This window comes from Hippopotamus amphibius, chromosome 14, assembly GCF_030028045.1.
Source record: "Hippopotamus amphibius kiboko isolate mHipAmp2 chromosome 14, mHipAmp2.hap2, whole genome shotgun sequence".
In the NCBI taxonomy this organism is placed as follows: domain Eukaryota; kingdom Metazoa; phylum Chordata; class Mammalia; order Artiodactyla; family Hippopotamidae; genus Hippopotamus; species Hippopotamus amphibius.
This window is the reverse complement of record NC_080199.1, coordinates 57,878,345-57,898,540: the sequence shown is the minus strand read 5'-3', so window position 1 is coordinate 57,898,540 and position 20,196 is coordinate 57,878,345. Positions and strand designations below refer to the sequence as shown.

The following is a 20,196-nucleotide window of genomic DNA, read 5'->3' as shown; positions in this document are numbered from 1 at the left end:
ATTATAGTGGAAAACTTCCCGAAAATAGGAAAGGAAATAGTAAATCAAGTCCAAGAAGCATGGAGAGTCCCACACAGAATAAACTCAAGGAGAAACACACTGAGGCACATATTAATCAGACTAACGAAATTTAAATACAAAGAAAAGATATTAAAAGCAGTAAGAGAAAAGCAACAAATAACATATAAGGGAAAACCCATAAGGATAACAGCTGATCTTTCTGCAGAAACTCTGCATGCCAGAAGGGAGTGGCAGGATATAATTAAAATCTTGAAAGAGAAAAACCTACAGCCAAGAATACTCTACCTAGCAAGAATCCCATTCAGATTTGACAGAGAAATCAGAAACTTACAGACAAGCAAAATTTAAGAGAATTCAGCACCACCAAACCAGCCTTACAACAATTGCTAAAGGAACTTCTCTAGGCAGGAAACACAAGAGAAGGAAAAGACCTACAAAAACAAACACAAAACAAGTAAGAAAATGATAATAGGAACATACATGTCAATAATCACCTTAAATGTAAATGGATTAAATGCTCCAACCAAAAGACACAGACTGGCTGAATGGACACAAAAACAAGACCCTTATATATGCTGTCTACAAGAAACCCACTTCAGACCTAGGGACACATACAGACTGAATGTAAAGGGATGGAAAAAGATATTCCATGCAAATGGAAGTCAAAAGAAAGCCAGAGTAGCAATACTCATATCAGACAAATTAGACTTTAAAGTAAAGACTATTACAAGAGACAAGAAGGACACTACATAATGATCAAGGGATCAATCCAAGAAGAAGATGTAACAATTGTAAATATCTATGTACCCAACATAAGTGCACTTCAATACATAAGGCAAATGCTAACAGCCATAAAAGGGGAACTCGACAGTAACACAATAATAGTAGGAGACTTTAACACCCCATTTACACCAAGGGCCAGATCATCCAAACAGAAAATAAATAAGGAAACCCAAGCTTTAAATGACACATTAGACTATCTCAACTTAACTGATATTTATAGGACTTTCCATCCAAAAACTACACAATACACTTTATTCTCAAGTGCACATGGAACATTCTCCAGGATAGATCTCATCTTGGGGCACAAATCAAGCCTCAGTATGTTCAAGAAAGTTGAAATTGTATCAAGCATTTTCTCTGACCACAACACCATGAGACTAGATATCAATTACAGGAGAAAAACTGTAAAAAACACAAACACATGGAGGCTAAACAATATGCTATTAAACAACCAAGAAATCACTGAAGAACTCAAAGAGGAAATCAAAAAATACCTAGAAACAAATGACAATGAAAACACGACAACCCAAAACCTATGGGATACAGCAAAACCAGTTCTAAGAGGGAAGTTTATAGCAGAAAAATCTCAAATAAACAACCTAGCCTTACACATAAAATAACTAGAGGAAGAAGAACAAAAACCCAAAGTGAGTAGAAGGAAAGAAATCATAAAGATCAGATCAGAAATAAAAAGAAAGGAAGGAAACAATAGCAAAGATCAATGAAACTAAAAGCTGGTTCTTTGAGAAGATAAACAAAATTGATAAACCATTAGCCAGACTCATCAGGAAAAAAAGGGAGAAGATGCAAATCAACAGAATTAGAAATGAAAAAGGAGAAGTTACAACCGACACTGCAGAAATACAAAAGATCATGAGAGACTACTACAAGCAACTACATGCCAATAAGTTGGATAACCTGGAAGAAATGGATGAATTCTTAGAAAAGTACAGTCTTCCAAGACTGAACCAGGAAGAAATAGAAAATACGAACAGACCAATCATAAGTAAGGAAATTGAGACTGTGATTTAAAATCTCCCAACAAACAAAAGTCCAGGGCCAAATGGCTTCACAGGCAAATTCTATCAAACATTTAGAGAGGAGCTAACACCTATCTTTCTCAAACTCTTCCCAAATATAGCATAAGGAGAAACACTCCCAAACTCATTCTACGAGGCCACCATCACCCTGAAACCAAAACCAGACAAAGATGTCACAAAAAAAGAGCATTACAGGCCAATATCACTGATGAACATAGATGCAAAAATCCTCAATAAAACAGTAACAAACAGAATCCAACAGCACATTAAAAAGATCATACGCCATGATCAAGTGGGGTTTATCCCTGGGATGCAAGGATTCTTCAATATATGCAAATCAATTAATGTGATACATCATATTAACAAATTGAAGGATAAAAATCATATGATAATCTCAATAGATACAGAAAAAGCTTTTGACAAAAAGCAACATCCATTTATGATAAAAACTCTCCAGAAAGTGGGAATAGAAGGAAGTTACCTCAACATAATAAAAGCCATATATGACAAACCAAAAGCCAACATCATTCTAAATGGTGAAAAACTGAAAGAATTCCCTCTAAGAACAGCAACAAGACAAGGGTGCCCACTCTCACCACTATTATTCCACATAGTTTTGGAAGTTTTAGCCACAGCAATCAGAGAAGAAAATGAAATAAAAGGAATCCAAATTGGAAAAGAAATAAAATTGTTGCTCTTTGCAGTTGACATGATATTATACATAGAAAACCCTAAAGTAGCTACCAGAAAACTGCTAGCAGTAATCGATGAATTTAGTAAAGTAGCAGGATACAAAATTAATGCACAGAAATCTCTTGCATTCTTATACATTAACAACAAAAGAGCAGAAAGAGAAATTAAAGAAACACTCCCATTTACCATTGCAACAAAAGGAATAAAATACCTAGGAATAAACCTGCCTAAAGAGGCAAAAGACCTGAATGCAGAAAACTATAAGACACTGATGAAAGAAATCAAAGATGATACAAACAGGTGGAGGGACATACCATGTTCTTAGATTGGAAGAATCAACATTGTGAAAATGACTATCCTACCCAAAGCAATTTACAGACTCAATGCAATCCCTATCAAATTACCAATGGCATTTTTCACAGAAGTAGAAAAAGAAATTTTACAATTTGTATGGAAACGCAAAAGACCCCAAATAGCCAAAGCAGTCCTGAGAAGGAAAGACAGAGTTGGTGGAATCAGGCTCCCTGACTTCAAACTATACTACAAGGCCATAGTGATCAAGACAGTGTGGTACTGGCACAAAAACAGAAATATAGATCAATGGAACAGAATAGAGAGCCCAGAGATAAATCCATGCACATATGGGCACCTTATCTTTGACAAAGGAGGCACGAGTATACAATGGAAAAAAGACAGCCTCTTCAATAAGTGGTGCTGGGAAAATTGCACAGCAACATGTAAAAGAATGAAATTAGAACACTTCTAACACCATACACAAAAATAAACTCAAAGTGGATTAAAGACCTAAATGTGAGGCCAGACACTATAAAACTCTAGAGGAAAACATAGGTAGAACACTCTATAACATACATCAAAGCAAGATCCTTTATGATCCACCTCCTAGAGTAATGGAAATAATATCAAGAATAAACAAATGGGACCTAATGAAACTTTAAAGCTTTTACACAGCAAAAGAAACCATAAACAAGACAAGAAGACAACACACAGAATGGGAGAAAATATTTGCCAATGAAGCAACTAACAAAGGATCAATCTCCAAAATAAACAAGCAGCTCATGCAGCTCAATACCAAAAAAGCAAATAACCCAATCCAAAAATGGGTGGAAGACCTAAACAGACATTTCTCCAAAGAAGACATGCAGATGGCCAACAAACACATGAGAAGATGCTCAACATCACTAATCATTAGAGAAATGCAAGTCAAAGCCACAATGAGATATCACCTCACACTGGTCAGAATGGTCATCATCAAAAAATCTAGAAAATAAATGTTGGAGAGGGTGTGGAGAAAAGGGAACTCTCCTGCACTGTTGGTGGGAATGTAAATTGGTACAGCCACTATGGAAAACAGTATGAAGGTTCCTTAAAAAACTAAAAATAGAACTGCCATATGACCCAGCAATCCCACTCCTGGGCATACACCCTGGGAAAACCATAATCCAAAAAGAAACATGTACCACAATGTTCATTGCAGCACTATTTACAATAGTGAGGATATGGAAGCAACCTAAATTCCCATCAACAGAGGAATGGATAAAGAAGATGTGGCACATATATACAATGGAATATTACTCAGCCATAAAAAGAAATGAAATTGAAATATTTGTAGTGAGGTGGATGGACCTAGAGTCTGTCATACAGAGCAAAGTAAGCCATAAAGAGAAAAACAAATACCATATGCTAACTCATATATATGGAATCTAAAAAAGTGGTACTGATGAGCTCAGTGACAGGGCAAGAATAAAGATGCAGATGTAGAGAATGGACTTGAGGACATGAGGTGGGGGGGGGTGAAGGGGAAGCTGGGATGAAGTGAGTGAGTAGCACTGAGATATATACACTACCAAATGTAAAATAGATAGCTAGTGGGAAGCCTCTGCATAAAACAGAGAGATCAACTCGATGATGGGTGAGGACTTAGAGGGGTGGGATAGGGAGGGAGGGAGGGCATCACGGGAGGGAGGGGATATGGGGATATATGTATAAATACAGCTGATTCACTTTGGTGTACAGCAAAAACTAGCACAACAGTATAAAGCAATTACATTCCAATAAAGAGCTTTTTAAAAAAAAAAAGAAACACCATGGGCTCCCTAGACTCTGATTCAGAATGGCTCATGGCCCAATGTCAAAGGGAAACAGAGGCCATCAGGTGTCAGGGCCAGTGCTGCCCGGCCTTGGGTAGGGAAGTGCCTTCCCCTCTCTGAGCCTCAGCCACCTGCATTTGTATGACCCTAAGAGTGAATGCCTCCTTAAGTTTGGCACCCTAGGCGCCTTGCTCTCCCAGCCTAGTCCAAGCCCTGCCTCCATGATACCACTTCGGTGAACTTTATGACTCCAGAGCATCTTGGGTATAAAGATCTTGTCTCTACTCTGTCTCCTCATAGCAGAAGGCTAGTAAAAATTTAGACGGCTCACCCTGACTCCAAAGTTAATCACACCCCCAAGCTCAGCCATGGTGGCTGCTTTCCAAAGTTGCTGCCCACATCGGGAGTAAGGAAGCGCTGTTGTATCAAGGGAGCCCACAAGGGCATTTTCTGAATGCTGACACTGGACATTCCTGCTCAGTGTTGATTGCTTCTTTGGTTCCTGTTTTGTGCTTTGGCTCTGAGCTCTGCTAACTGTGACTTTTGGCTCTGGTTCCTTTTGGGCTTCTGCCCCCTGGCCTCCACGTTGTCTCAACAGCAGACCTTCCAGCTCTGACTATCAGCTGTTGTCCTTGATCTGGCCTGTTGCATTCGTTCCCTTTAGGTCTCCTGCTCTCTTTTCTCCACAGTCCTGGGCTGAGGTCCTAAGGCCATTTCAAAATCCCAGGTCTGGGCACTGACAGTGTGTCCTGGAAAGGCGAGAGGAGACCAGAAACATTTGTCTTCTGCTATTCTTTCCCTTCATTGAAATCAGACTAAAAAAATATATTCTGCTCTTGACTGCATAGGTATGTTATAAAGATTAACGTCCGTGAAGTCTTGTGGATTAATGTAAAAAGCAGTCGTGTAGAAGATTGCTAGGCTTTTGCCTTAACAACATCTTCTAGTTAGGAAGAAACCTATAACACAAGCTGTCATTATAAAGTTAGGAGGCTGTTTTCTTTTTACCAAATGCACCAAAGTCTATACTTCTAGGTACCTCTTATCCCCTTCAAATTAGCCATTGTGGGAAACTGTCAACTTATTTCACGTATTTCAGCAATTTATGCCCACTCAAAAAATTGTTTGGAATGAACTTTTGGTATCTCCTTTACGGATGGAGGAATATTTTTTCAAATCTCCTTAGTGGTAAAAACTCTTTATTCTATCCGGATTGTACTGAATTTACAACCACCAAATCTGGAGGGAAAATCAGCTATGATTCTGGGAAATATTGGAGAAAGGGAGAGAGAGACAGAGACAGAGAGAAGGTGGATGTGTGTCTGCATGCATGTGGGGGGTGCAGTGATTGTGTGTAGGAAAGTCAGAGAGAGAGAATATCCTCGGTATTTCAATTTGTTGATAGTGACTTTATCTCCCACTGAACAAAGAATGCAAATCTAACAGGCCATACATGCTACAACTTCCAGCCCTGTCAGGAAAATTTCTCAGCTTCAGTCTTGAATAGAAGCATCATTTTTTTTTGAACAGATGATGCTGTCAGCTGGAAGACAGAAAGTCCCACAGGGCCCATCACGGGAATGTCTCTATCCAGGATTCACATAGCTTTGTCATCATATCTGATCTCTGCTGCCGCAGATGACCAGCCAACAGGGCTGGATGTGCAGGCTTATGAGTGCTGTCATTTGAATTTTTGAGGAAAATGTTACTTTGCAAGCTGGTCAGCTCTCCTTTCCCCACTGCTGCTAACCTCTATGTCCAGTATTCCTTCCCTCAGGCCTCTCTCTGCCTTTATAAAGATCAGCAATTATTTTCAGCTTCAAGCAAGATGCTGCCCCACAGGGCCCTCCAGAGGCAATAAGTCTGGGAGAAGGTGGATGATACACAGATCAATGGCTACCTGGCAGATGCTGTGGGATACTTTGCTGTCAGCATGAAAGGACTGAGGAGCATAGGTTTGATAGCCATAGAAAAACCTGTAAGAAAAAAAGAGGAATCAAAACCTCTCCTCCTCCTCTTGAGAAATCTAGTTGTTTCTTTCTTTCTCTTTGGTAGCTAATTCCATTTCTAGATGCCTATGAAAAAGACAGAAACATTCTTGCTTTGTGAATTCTGGTATTTCCTAACTCATACTGTGTGTGATCGGGCCAGCATTAACAATGGACTGAACTCCCTGTGTTTGCAATATTTGCTAGATCCCCAGGGTGGTCCACCTGTCAGATTGTACTGAGGACCCCTTGAGGCTAAGTCAGGACATAGGTGCTCAGCCCATGTCACTGCTCTTGACTCTCAGCTGTACTGTTCATCTCCTCACCCTGTAATTGGCTTACCTCCCTTCTGAACTCTCCAGTACTGCCAACTTGCCACATTTCAGGAACTAAAATGCCAGAGTATCCTGAGGTTCTATGTTCATGGTTTTTTTGTTTTGTTTTGTTGTTTTGTTGTTTTTTTCCTATTTTTATCCCTCTGGTGGATTACAACAGCATTTTAAAATGGATTAGCTGAATCTGTTTCATCCTGTCGCCTAAATTCAATGCAGCTTAACCATCGTTTATGGAATCCTCACTAAGGACGGATATAAAAGCTACAGAGGGTACATAATAAGTTGACATCATTCACATATTGGGTTGATATTCAAGCACAAAAAGGAACGTAACACAAGGTGGAGTAAGATAGGTGTCTTAGGATACATTGAACTTTGTTCCTTGACCATTGTACTCTTAGGTGTTGGTGATTAGGAATGGGATACTGATGAGGAAAAAGGTGAAAGACAGAAATCGGGAAGCTGCTCTGTCACACACTTCTGCAAAGAGTAAGTTTAAACCTGAATTCTGAGAGGGGCCTGTGCTCCTTTGGCTACGCTGGAACCTTCTATGGTAGTATGGGTGCTTCCCTGGTGGCGCAGTGGTTAAGAATCCTCCTGCCAATGCAGGAGCTACGGCTTTGAGCCCTGGTCCAGGAAGAGCCCACATGCCACTGAGCAACTAAGCCCGTGTGCCACAACTACTGAGCCTGCGCTCTAGAGCCCGTGAGCCACAACTATTGAGCCCACGTGCTGCAACTACTGAAGCCCGCATGCCTAGACCCCGTGCTCTGCAACAAGAGAAGCCACCGCAATAAGAATCCCGCACACCACAATGAGGAGTAGACCCCGCTCTCTGCAACTACAGAAAGCCCACGCACAGCAACGAAGACCCAATGCAGCCAATATATAAAAAATAATAAATAAATAAATAAAATAGTACTATGTAGGTCCATCTGTTTTCAGGTTGTAAGTATGAAGAAGCTGTTATTTATTTTTTTTAAAGACTTTATCTTTTAGAGCAGCTTTAGGTTTACAACAAAACTGAAAGGAAGGTACAGAGATTTCCCCTATGTTCCCTGCCCCCACACATGCATAGCCTCCCTTAGTATCAGCATCACTCACCAGAATGGTACTTTTTTACCAAGAATGAACCTACATTGACACATCATAATCAGCCACAGTCCATAATTTACCTTAGGTTTCACTCTTGGTGTTATACCTTCTATGGATTTGGACAAATGTATAAGGACATATATCCATCACTATAATATTACACGGAGTATTTTCACTGCCTTAAAAAAATACTATGCTCTGTCTATTCATTCCTCCCAACTGCTTATCTTTTTATGGTCTACATAGTTTTACTGTTTCCATAATGTCATGTAGTTGGAATCATACAGTATGTTGCCTTTTCATATTGGCTTCTTTCACTTAGTAATATGCATTTAAGTTTCCTCCATATCTTTCATGGCTTAATAGCTCATTTCTTTGTAGAACTGGATAATATTCAATTGTCTGGATGTACCACAATTTATTTACCCATTCACCTACTAAAGGAACTCTTGGTTGCTTCCACGTTTTAGAAATTATACATAAAGCTACTATAAACATCTGTGTGGAGGTTTTTTTATCTGGACCTATGTTTTCAACTCACTTGGGTAAATACCAAAGAACTCAATTGCTGGACTGTATGTTTACTGGAGATGTATGTTTATTTTTGTAAGAAACTGCCAACTGTTTTCCAAAGTGGTTGTACCATTTCGTATTCCCACCAGCAACATATAAAAATTCCTGTTGCTTCAAATCCTTGCCAGCATGTCTTGTTGTCAGCGTTCCAGATTTTGGTCATTCGATTGGATGCATAGTGGTATCTCATTGTTCTTTCAAGAGAAGCTATTATTTTTATTTTTATTTGTTTTTAGAAAATAATGGTGTAATCTAAAAGTTCAAAGAGACCTCAGGCCATCTGATCAAACCCTCCAGAAAAGGCTGAATTCCTTCCTTCAACAGAAGCATTACTCAATCAGGAAAGACAGTTCAGCATTTCTCTAAACAGACCCAGAAGTGATTTGTTCACTACTTTCTGACCCAGTAGCCTGTTCTTTCTTCAGAAAACTTTGTTCATTTTTCTTACATCAAGAGAAAATCTGCTCTGCTGCAATCTCCCCCAGATGGACATATAAACCCTTCATTATGAAAGACCTCAGATGTGGAAACAGGTATCATGATCCACCACCCCTCTGTTGCCCACCTCACCTCTTCACATCATGCACTTCTGCAGCTCAACATCACCAGTTCCCTCAGTAGATATCCCTTCAATTGTTTTATTTTGTTAGAATGTAAAGGTAATCAATGACTATACTAGAAAATATATTAAAGCATAGAGTAACAACTCTAGAAGCATGTGGTCTAGTTACAAAGATGAATGTGTGATATAGACACTATAAGAGCACAAAAGAGGGACGTTGAACGAAACTGGATGACAATGACACTGAGCTGACTGATGATGAATGAGTTGAAGGATAAGAGGCAGATCCGGAGAAGATATTCTAAGATTCAGAGAAGATATTCTAGAAAAGATCTTATGACGTTCAGAGCTTGCACCACAGCCCAGAGGTAGGAAAGTGCATGATATTTAGATGACGGTAGTTCTATTTGGTAAATGCTTTGTATGAAGGACTGGTAAAAGATGAAAGTAGAGAGGTATGTGGAAATCAGATCGTGAAGGGCCTTACATGTAAGCAAAAAAAGAAAATGTTATTTTTGTCCTAAGTTATAGGAATGCATGCCATTAATGTGTTTAAGAAAGGGAGCATTTTTGTTGCTGAAAGTTCACTTTGCTGGCAGGTGCAAAAAGAATTGAAAGGAGCAAACTAGGATCAAGAAGAGATCAGTTAGGCTATTTCAGAGAGAGAAGTGATGAAAACCAGAGTGGCAGCAGTGTTGGAATGAAAGAGAGAAAAAGAAAATATATTTCAGGGATTGAATCACTATGATTGGTAATTGATTGAAATTTAGTGGTGAACTATTCAACATAGTACTGAAAGTCTTAGAGCAACTGGGCAACCAAAAAAAGCATCTAAATAAGAAAGGGAAAAGTAAAATGATCACTGTTCATAGATAACATATTCCTATACACAGCAAATCCTAAAGATTTCAGCAAAAAAATATCTTGGAAGTAATAATGAATTCAGTAAGGTTGCAGGATAGAAAATCAACATACAAAAACCAGTTGCATTTCTACATACTAGCAATGAACTATCCAAAAAGGAAATTAAGAAAACAATCCCATTTGCAGTAGCATGAAAAAACATAAAATACTTGAAATAAACTGAACCAAGTAGCTGGAAAAACTTGTACACTGAAAGCTGTAATGCACTGAAGAAAGAAATTAAAGAAGAAATTCAAAAAAGTAAATGGGAAACATCTCATGTTTAAGGATTGGAAGACTTAATATTAAGATATTCATACTACCCAAAGCAATCTACAGGGGTCAATACCACTCCCATCAAAATCCCAATGGCATTTTTTTATAGGAAAAAAAAATCCAAAAATTCACATGAAATCACAGAAGACCTTGAATAGCCAAAGTTATTTTGATCCTGAGATCCTGAGAAAGAGAATAAAGCTGGAGACATCCTAATTTCAAAATATATTATAAAGCTACAATAATTAAAATAGTATGATACTAGAAGAGAAAGACCATCTGAATAATGAGTAGAAAAAAGTACAGAAAGGGAAAGGCACAGAATAGGTGTTGGTCCAAAGGAACGAAAAATCTAACCATCATAAAATAATCAAATTATATCTAAAGATGTCCAAGTAAATTAGGAACCTTCACCATAAGAACAATAAGGCTTTCTTTATGAGGCTTCCCTCATGTGGAAAGAAAAGCACTAGCATATAACTCAATTCCCCAAAATAAAGGGAAGAAAGAGATTTTTAAAGAACAGGTCATAATAAAGGATGTAATAATGGAAAGAAATCAGATAGTCTGCCTTAAAACAAAAAGGGTAAACAAGTAATTCAATCTGTATGGAAGAGGAAAATGGCAGAATTTTTAAAGAAGAAAGGATCTCATTTCCAAAAGATGTGAGTGCAAGTTACATAAGTTTTCTGTAGGACTTAATGTTTTTACAACCATAATCTGCAAGTCATGGGAATAATTAAGAATATAATTATTTAACTGGACAATTGACTATTGAAGCAGTTTGGTTTTACCAAAAGGAAAGAAAAAAACAGAAATGATCTTGGAAACTTCTACCATTTCAACATTTTTTATAATGAGCCAAACAAATTACCTTCTAGACAGAAGAAACTGTGTGAAATACAGATGGAGAAAAATCAAGTTGGTGTCATGGAAATGCTTGAATTGATCAATTCCAGCCCTTACAAGCAGGCTGAGGAAAATTTCAAACATAGTAATGAGGAAATGTCCACTATTGGCAGAGAGAGAGCCTGGGTGTTCCCATCTCAAATTGTTCTAACTCTTTAATTTACCCTTTTCCAAATAATTTATTCCATGATGAGAGAATGTTTACCTTCTGATCCAAAGCAAGAGGGCCAATACATTTTATAATCCACTTTTCTTTTTAAAAATAAGACAAAAAAGAAAAATAATAAAAAGAAAATGTATCGATTTCTAATAGACCCTAATAGGTAGATAGTAATAATGAATAGGTCCTAAATAGATCTAATTCCTTATACTAGGGGCCTATTCACATAGGTTCATAGACAAAACATTCTAAAACCTCACCTTTCTGTCATGTAAACAAATGTCCTCTCCAGAGATAAAAACACCTGAGATCCTGTTTCTATATCAAATACACATATGGGAACAGCTCCTAAAACTCTCTAAGGATATTTGCCCACTGTAAATGAGATATTCTCTGAGTATCTAGACCCACAGTTGAGTGATTTTTTTTCTTGTCATTATTTTCCAGATTCCAACAGAGGCCTATTGAAAGTGTTTTCTAGCAGATTCAACAGTGAAGACTACCTGAAGATGAGGCCCGATTCAGCTCCAATGCTCCATCACCAAGGTGGGAAAGCAACATCTAGTGTTTTGCCAGGGCCTCTATTGGTATAACATACTCTCAATACTGAGACAGACTTTCAATACTGAGCTTCCATGGAAGGGCTTCTTCTAGTGCTGACAAGCTTAGGAATAGAGAAAGGAGGGAAAACTGAAGTAACAAAACATTGGCATTCAGTATTACACTAACTGGAACTGAAATAAACCAAAATCCAGAGCTCAAATAGCCAATATGAAACTCACTATAAGAAATGAGCAAAACACAAATATCCCCCAGTGTAAAATGATGGCACAGAAACATTGTTCTAATTCACCAGGCTTTCTAATCCTTTCTAGTTTTCACCATTATCCCAGTTCTTGCCTGAGCATTAGATGTGCTCATTAAATTTCTCTCTGATAGGCTACAGAAAATTAAGCCTTAGTGGTTAGGTTTATTTTTGTGTCTTTAACATTCCTCAGAAGTTTTGTTTCAAAAACTAAAACTCTATTAACACAGGCTAGTAGTCACTAGAATCCTGTCCTATCTTGGACTCTTCCAATAACTTATTACTTTATCCAAATGAAGTGCATATTTTTCATTTCCGGCTCGAGTTTAGTTTCTCTTTCTTTATATGGGAACGATAGTATAGTACCTATAATTTGCCTTAACAGAGGTATGGTAAATGTCCTGCAAACATTAGCTCACAGATATTTTTCTGAACAAATGTGAAGAGCCATTTCATACCGGAACTGTTATGATACACTTAATAAATATTGATATAGAGCATTATAGTAATAGCTTCATAGTGGCTAACAGAGCTGAAAGTTGTAATTATACACACACTCCAGCCCTCAGGATACCTTATTACTGTCCGCAATCCTTTTTACTTCTCAGGAATGGAGGACCTAATGGTCCATTCAGTTTTGCCTTTATCATTAAAATAGTTTGTATTAACAATTCAATCCACTAAAAGGCTATGGTCTGTGACTCAGATGTTTTAAAAACTGACCAAAGGATGCTCCAGTGGCCATCTCAGATTTCTACTAGCCCAGGATAGGTATGCAAACCTAACTTACTACTTAATATTATAAAGGTTAGTTTCATGGGCAATCTAAGTCAATAGGTAAAAAGAATAGAATTATAAAGCAGGACAAAGCATATGTAATCCATTTTACATCCATTATCTTGGGGCCCAATTTCCAAGATGTTGGCTTTTTGCTTCCTAAGGATACAAGGATTCTAGCATCCAGTGAGGTACTGGACTGCATCACCTCTGCACTCATTTTCTGAGGAAGGCTGTATGGAATGACATGAAGGATTTAGGTTTTAACTCCCTATCCCCATGTTGGATTTCAGTTTTGTCTGTTGTATAATACTGAACAAATTATGTAATCCTGAGTCTTGGTTTCCAATGTATGAAGTGGGAACAATAACACCAAGCTTGGAGAGTTGTAAATGCTTTCTTTTGTGGCATTCATTCCATGACATTTTGATTTGTTCACAGTTCTGTCCTGGAGCTTCTTGACGGCAGGGACTGTGTCTTATCCATCTCTAAATCTTGAACGCCCAACAAATACCCAACAAATGAAACACACTCAATAAATGAACTATGACCTCTCAGTAACATTTGTCACAATAATAATAATGACTTTCCATTCAGCAGCAATGCCTCTTTCTTTCTCTTTTTTTTTTAATTTTTTGAGAAAGCTCCACACTGTTTTCCACAGTGCCTGCACCAATTTACAATCTCACCAACAGGACACCAGAGTTCCCGTTTTTCCACATCCTCACCAACACCTGTTTTATCTTATCTTTTTGATAATAGCCATTTTGACAGTGTGAGGTGATAGCTCATTGAGGTTTTGGTTTGTAGTTCCCTGATGATTAGCGATGTTGATTAGTGATGTCATTTTCGATTCCCTTTCCCTGTTTCTTGTTGTTTTTTTTTTTTTTACAGCAGTTACTCTTTAGCAGTGACTTTATATTATACATCTATTAATTTACTTGTTTATTGGTGTCCCTCCTGACTCAAATTCCCTCCATGAGGACGTAAATTTGATCTTGTTCCCTGCTGCATCTCCAGGACCCAGGAAAGGGTCTGGTATGGTATATATTAGGCACTCAATAAATATTAGGTACTCAATAAATATTTGTTGACTGAATAATTAATGTCCAAATTCACTCTTTTGCATTATGCAACACCCATTTATTTTATGTAACAGTACCAGGCAAGCAACAGCTTTAGATCTCAGGGTGGGATTACACAGGCTGCCTGCATTACTTACCACCCAGCATGCCGGGATGGAGGAGGTTGAGCTGAGGGGCACCAAGAAAAGAGGACTGGAGAATGGCAGCAATTCTAAATTGTATCCAAAGCAGAGAATGTCAAACCCAGTGCAGTCCACCGCAGTTATTGGTGTTAGGGTGAAGGAAACAACAGGATGGGAGAGTCTTAGTGTAAGGGCACAGCTTCCTATTATCAGGAGAAGGGTAGAGACCACAGGACTCCAAATAGCAAACAAGGTTTTCTGGGGGAAACTGTCAGATGTACTGAAACAGAAGAAAATTTGCAAACCTCACAAGAGATCTATCACCTTAATGCCTATTTCTTTGATTTCAGTGCAGGATCATGGCTGCCTGCTGGTTTGATTGATGCTTAATCCAGTATCAGATATGGGAATGGGCTGGGACAGGTATTGCGGGGATCGTGCAAAGATAAATAAAATCTCTGCTTTCAAAGTGGCTGGAGGCTCCCGGGAGATGATAAGACACAGCTAATAGAAGTAAGAGTGTTACATAACATGTATGTGCTCATTGGAGCCATGGAGTCATAGCAAATTACATCTGTAAAGGAGGCTATTTCTGGTTTGTGTTTAAATATAGAACTAGTCTCTTGGGTACAAGAACAAGAACAATTTACTACCCACAAATCTCTTCATCTGTAATAATGTAGGCTTTAAATAGAATTCGTCTCTCTGTATCCCTGCAGCTCTAAATTGCTATCATTCTTAATTCACACGCATGTAACCCTATATACATACAGATAGATAGATAGATAGATAGATAATAAAACCTCATTAATTGGACTTTGCTAATTTGAGATTTATGATCAACCATCAGAGTGAGGCTAGTTGAATTTTAATTTTGCTCTATCAGTAATATTAGTAGCTTGTCCAACAGTGTAAACAAATTATAAAAGGAATGTTCACCAACTTTAAAGAACAGCCTGTTTTCAAAGTGTTCAGAACTTCTATTTGAACGTAAATAGCTGAAGTGGAGTCAGACACTTGGACTAATGTTTTGATACACTTCTTACAGATCCCTGAGCTAGGGCCCCTTGGAGGGAAGGGGGTTGACACACACGGTCCCTGACCTTCACCTCACCTCAGAGCAACAGAAGTCAGAGCTCAACATGACTAAAAGGAGAAGCCAGAGGAATCATCTCAGAATGGTAACCTCGCCGCTTATCCCTAAAGCTTCTACTGTGTTTCTTGCTCTGGTGGTAAAAAGTGCTTGAGAAAAGTGTGTAACAGAAAAGATGTATTTTTTTCTGTTAATAGGTTATTACGTAAAATTCATTCATTTACAAAGATTTATTAGATGCCTACATACAGAAGGCACAATTATATATCCTCCTTACATTATAGATTTTTTCAGTACTATATGTTTATCTATTCACAGCTCTTGAAAACATGCTAGAAGAATATCTCACTATTGTACAGTTAACTCTAATGGGAATTCCAATAACATTGCCTCAAAAGACTGCACGTATACCTCGCAGGAAAATGGGAATCTTACCCAAAATAGAAACTAAGGTGACTAGGGAATCCTAAAACTTAGCAAAAGCTTTTAGGACTAAGATCAGGAAAGCTAAAATTCAGAATGAGATGCAAATGGGAAAAAATCAGCAAGGGAATGAAAAAACAAACCCTGAAAACCACACAACTAGAAATTTTCATTACATCTCAGAAAAATGATCACAAAGTGAATCCTGAAGCGGTGAGGGATATAGGAAGGCAGCAGTAGGAGTCACACCACCTAGCAGCCTCTCTCTGTGGCTGAGTCAAAAGACTGATCGAGATGGGCCACGGGCCTCCATCTCCCTTGGACACGTCGAGGTCATTTCCTAAGGCTGCTCTCCTCACTCAACGTCTGACTTTCAGATACTGTTCATTCTTCAGAGGTTTACTGCAGTTCCAGTTTCTCCTCAATACAGCCCTCTCTGCCCAAAATGACAGCCACTTTCTGCATGCCCCAGGAACCCTTACAACACTTCCATTTACCACTAAACACTTCTTCACTAGGTGTTGAGTTCTTCTTCCGGATTAGGCTACAGAGTCCTACCTAGCAGGACTCAGACCTTACACCTTCTAATAATTTATGAACTTACTTATGAGAAAAGTCTTACAAGAGAAAAAAAATTAAATCATATTAAATTTATATATTTAATGACGCGTTTATTAGAAAGAATAATACTGTAGGAAGTGAAACTGTCTTGGAAAGTTTGGGACGTATGGTGCATAACACCCATTGCACTTAACTCCTAACATATTTTTGACTGATTGATATTGATTGATCGATGAATGGTAGCAGGAGATTTTTCTTTACAGAGACTTTTCTAACCTGTGTTTTAATAATATATGAAGTTGATTAGTGCAAATAATCAGATCATATGCCCCAAGGTAGACTCAAGACATTCATTACCACCACCCCCGAAAAACTGCTCAGTCTCCTGTATCCTCCATCCTACTTTCTGACATCACCACTCACCCAGTCACCTAAATCAGGAAACCGGTGGTTACCCAGCCCTCCCTTACTCTCATATGGTCATTTTCCCACTGGTTACCTTGTATCTGGTCTCACCTCTCTCCAATCCATGCGGATAATCTTTCTAAAATGTAAATCTGTTTGTATCATCCCCCTTTGTAAATATTATAATGACACCTAATGTCTAAAGCATAAAGTCCTAACTTCTTTGCATGTCATTCAAAGGTCCCCATCATCTGGTCCCTGCCTTTCTTTTTCATACCAGCTTTGAATATTTGCCTACATACACCATACCTTCTACCTATATTAAAATTGTTGCACTTTGAAATGCCATGCTATTTCATCTCACTATGTAAAATCATCTTTAACTCTTTATCCATTTACACTGTTTGAGTTAACTTCAGTCCTAACCCAGGGACTAATGTCTTTCTCGACCATCTCTACAAGGCTGATACTTTTGTCACCGCTGTGCCTGGTAAATGCTTTCAATATATTTGTTCATATACCCATTTTACCAAGTAGATATTCTCTACTCTCAGAAGGGTTGGGAGGGACATAGCAGTATGAGGAGAGAGCATATAGTTTGGGACTTCATACATTACCATCACCATAATGACTACTCAAATGTTTGCTGAACACGGGTGAGTCAGTGATGAAAGAGTTTAAAGGAGGAGTTTCAGTGAAAGAGAACAGCAGGAGCAAAGGCTCAGAAGCAGCAGTGAACTTACAGTAGGCTGAGACCAGACCAGGGTGTTTTTTCCCTGACACTGCTAAATTGGAGGTTTTTATGAAAGGGTTATAGGTGAGGGAAGGAGCCAGTTTGAATAAGCAGTGACTCAATAAACATGAAATGAAACAGAAAAATAACTCAAAGATTTCTGCCTGGGAGGCTGGAAGATGGGCAGCACCGTCACAGAACATGATAAACCTGGATTACACGTTCAGACCAGTTCTCACCATCTGAATTTGAAAAAATGTCCAAGAAGAAAAACTGAATGGTTGCCTACAAATTACTTTCAAATGTCCTTGCCAATCTGAGGGTTTACGCCACCTGGTGGCAGTTTACCCAATTTTGGATTCTATTCTTTAAAGTGGTATAAACGCTCCAAATTTCTAAGTACCTGCAAATCCTAGCAGAGTGCCAGGTATGAAGCAGTTACTCAGGTGTTTTTTGCTGAACAAATGAATGAGTTAAATGTATAAATAAATTATTAAATGAGGCAAAGCTCTGTGGTGAAAAGAACTCTGATCTGTAGGTCAAGAGAGTAGGAATCCAGTTCCATACTATTAACTGTGGGGTGACCTAACAAAGTCACCAGATCTCTGTGTCTCAGTGCCGGTGTATGTAGAATCTCTACGTAGGGCCAGAAGAGAAGCTACATATCAATACTGAAAATACAAAAAGATTCACTGGAGATGACTGAATTTTGTTTTGTTTTGTTTTTAATTGAAGTATAGTTGATTTACAATATATTAGTTTCAATTGTACAACACAGTGATTCAAAATTTTTCTAGATTATACTCCATTTAAAGTTACTATAAAATACTGACTACATTCCCTGTGTTGTACAATATATCCTGTAGCTTATTTATTTTATTTTATTTTATTTTTATTATTTTTTGGGGGGGTACACCAGGTTCAATCATCTGTTTTTATACACATATCCCCGTATTCCCTCCCTTCCTTGACTCCCCCCGCCTCGAGTCCCCCCCACCCTCCCTGCCCCAGTCCTCTAAGGCATCTTCCGTCCTCGAGTTGGACTCCCTTTGTTATACAACAACTTCCCACTGACTATTTTACAGTTGGTAGTATATATATATGTCTGTGCTACTCTCTCGCTTCGTCTCAGTTTCCCCTTCACCCCCCGCCCCCTCCCATACCTCGAGTTCTCCAGTCCATTCTCTGTATCTGCTTCCTTGTTCTTGTCACTGAGTTCATCAGTACCATTTTTAGATTCCGTATATGTGAGTTAGCATACAATATTTGTCCTTCTCTTTCTGACTTACTTCACTCTGTATGACAGATTGTAGTTCTATCCACCTCATTACATATAGCTCCATCTCATCCCTTTTTATAGCTGAGTAATAGTCCATTGTATATATATGCCACATCTTCTGTATCCATTCATTTGTTGATGGGCATTTCGGTTGCTTCCATGTCCTGGCTATTGTAAATAGTGCTGCAATAAACATTATAGTACAAGTTTCTTTTGGGATTATGGTTTTCTTTGGGTATATGCCCGCTTATTTATTTTATACGTAGTAGTTTGTACCTCTTAATCCTCACCCATATCTTGCCCCTCCCCTCTTACCTCTCCCCACCAGTAACCGCTAGTGTGTTCTCTTTACCTGAGTCTGTTTCTGTTTTGTTATAGTCATTTGTTCACTTCATTTTTTAGATTCCACATATCAGTGATATCATGTGATAGTTGTCTTTTGCTGTCTTAGTATGATAATCTCTAAGTCCACATATGTTGCTGCAAATGGCATTATTTCATTCTTTTTATGGCTGAATAATATTCCATTGTACATATGTACCACATCTCCTTTATCCATTCATCTGTTGATGGACACTTTGGTTGCTTCCATATCTTGGCTACTGTGAATAGTGCAGCTATGGACAGTGGGGTGCATGTATCTTTTCAAATTAGGGTTTTTGTTTCCTTTGGATATAAATTAATTATTGAATAAATAATAAAGGAAGGAGAGTAGGCAAATCTGTGCAGAAAGGTTTCAAGTAATTTATGTGGATACTCTGCCTCCACAGAGGTGCAACATAACTCCTTACTCAGTAAGTGTAGCTGTGCACGCACCACCAGAGTAAAGCACGGAAAGGAGGAATAAAGGAGTGACTTTATTATGGAGAAAGCTGACAAACACCACCTCAGCAAGGTGATCCACGGTGCTAAGTCATGTTGATAGTACTTACCCTTGATATGACGTCACCTCTGTGGTCTTCTTCCCCCAAATCCATAATCCAAGTGTGTTCAATAGAAAAACATTAGAGAAATCCCAGATGAGGGGCATTCTGCAAAATACCTGACCAGTACTCCTCAAAGCTGTCGCGGTCATGAAAAATAAGGAAAGCCTGAGAAACTATCACACCCAAGAGGAGCCTAAGGAGATGACAAATGTAATGTGCTGTCCTGGATGGGATCCTGGAACAGAAAAAGGACATGAAAACAAAGGAAATGTAAATAAGGTATGAACTTTAGTTAATAATAATGTATCAATATTGGTTCATTAACTGCAACAAATGTACCAAACTAATGTAAGATGTTAGTAACAGGTAAAAGTTGATGTGGGGTACAGGGGGTTTTCACAGTTCTCCGCAAATCTAAAAACTATGCTAAAATAAAGATTTAAGGGAAAAAAAGCAGGAGCCAAACCTCCCATCACACTCAGCACCCTGTGGAGATTCAAGGAAATGTCAAAATATTATTAAGTACCTTTTGGAAAATTAG

The 20,196-nt window shown here is 38.4% G+C and overlaps 1 protein-coding gene across 3 annotated transcripts in view; it reads right to left on the bottom strand.

The window, feature by feature from the left end:
* LACC1 (laccase domain containing 1) overlaps nucleotides 1–20,196 on the bottom strand; it is a 65,682-nt gene that overhangs the window by 25,985 nt on the left and 19,501 nt on the right. For 2 of the 3 annotated variants that reach the window (XR_009048953.1, XR_009048954.1), the window contains exon 7: nucleotides 19,662–19,890. The gene's annotated coding sequence lies outside the window, so the exon portion shown is untranslated. Of the gene's footprint in view, nucleotides 1–19,552; nucleotides 19,891–20,196 lie in introns of those variants that run through there. The other variant, XM_057707031.1, reaches the window with a different exon arrangement.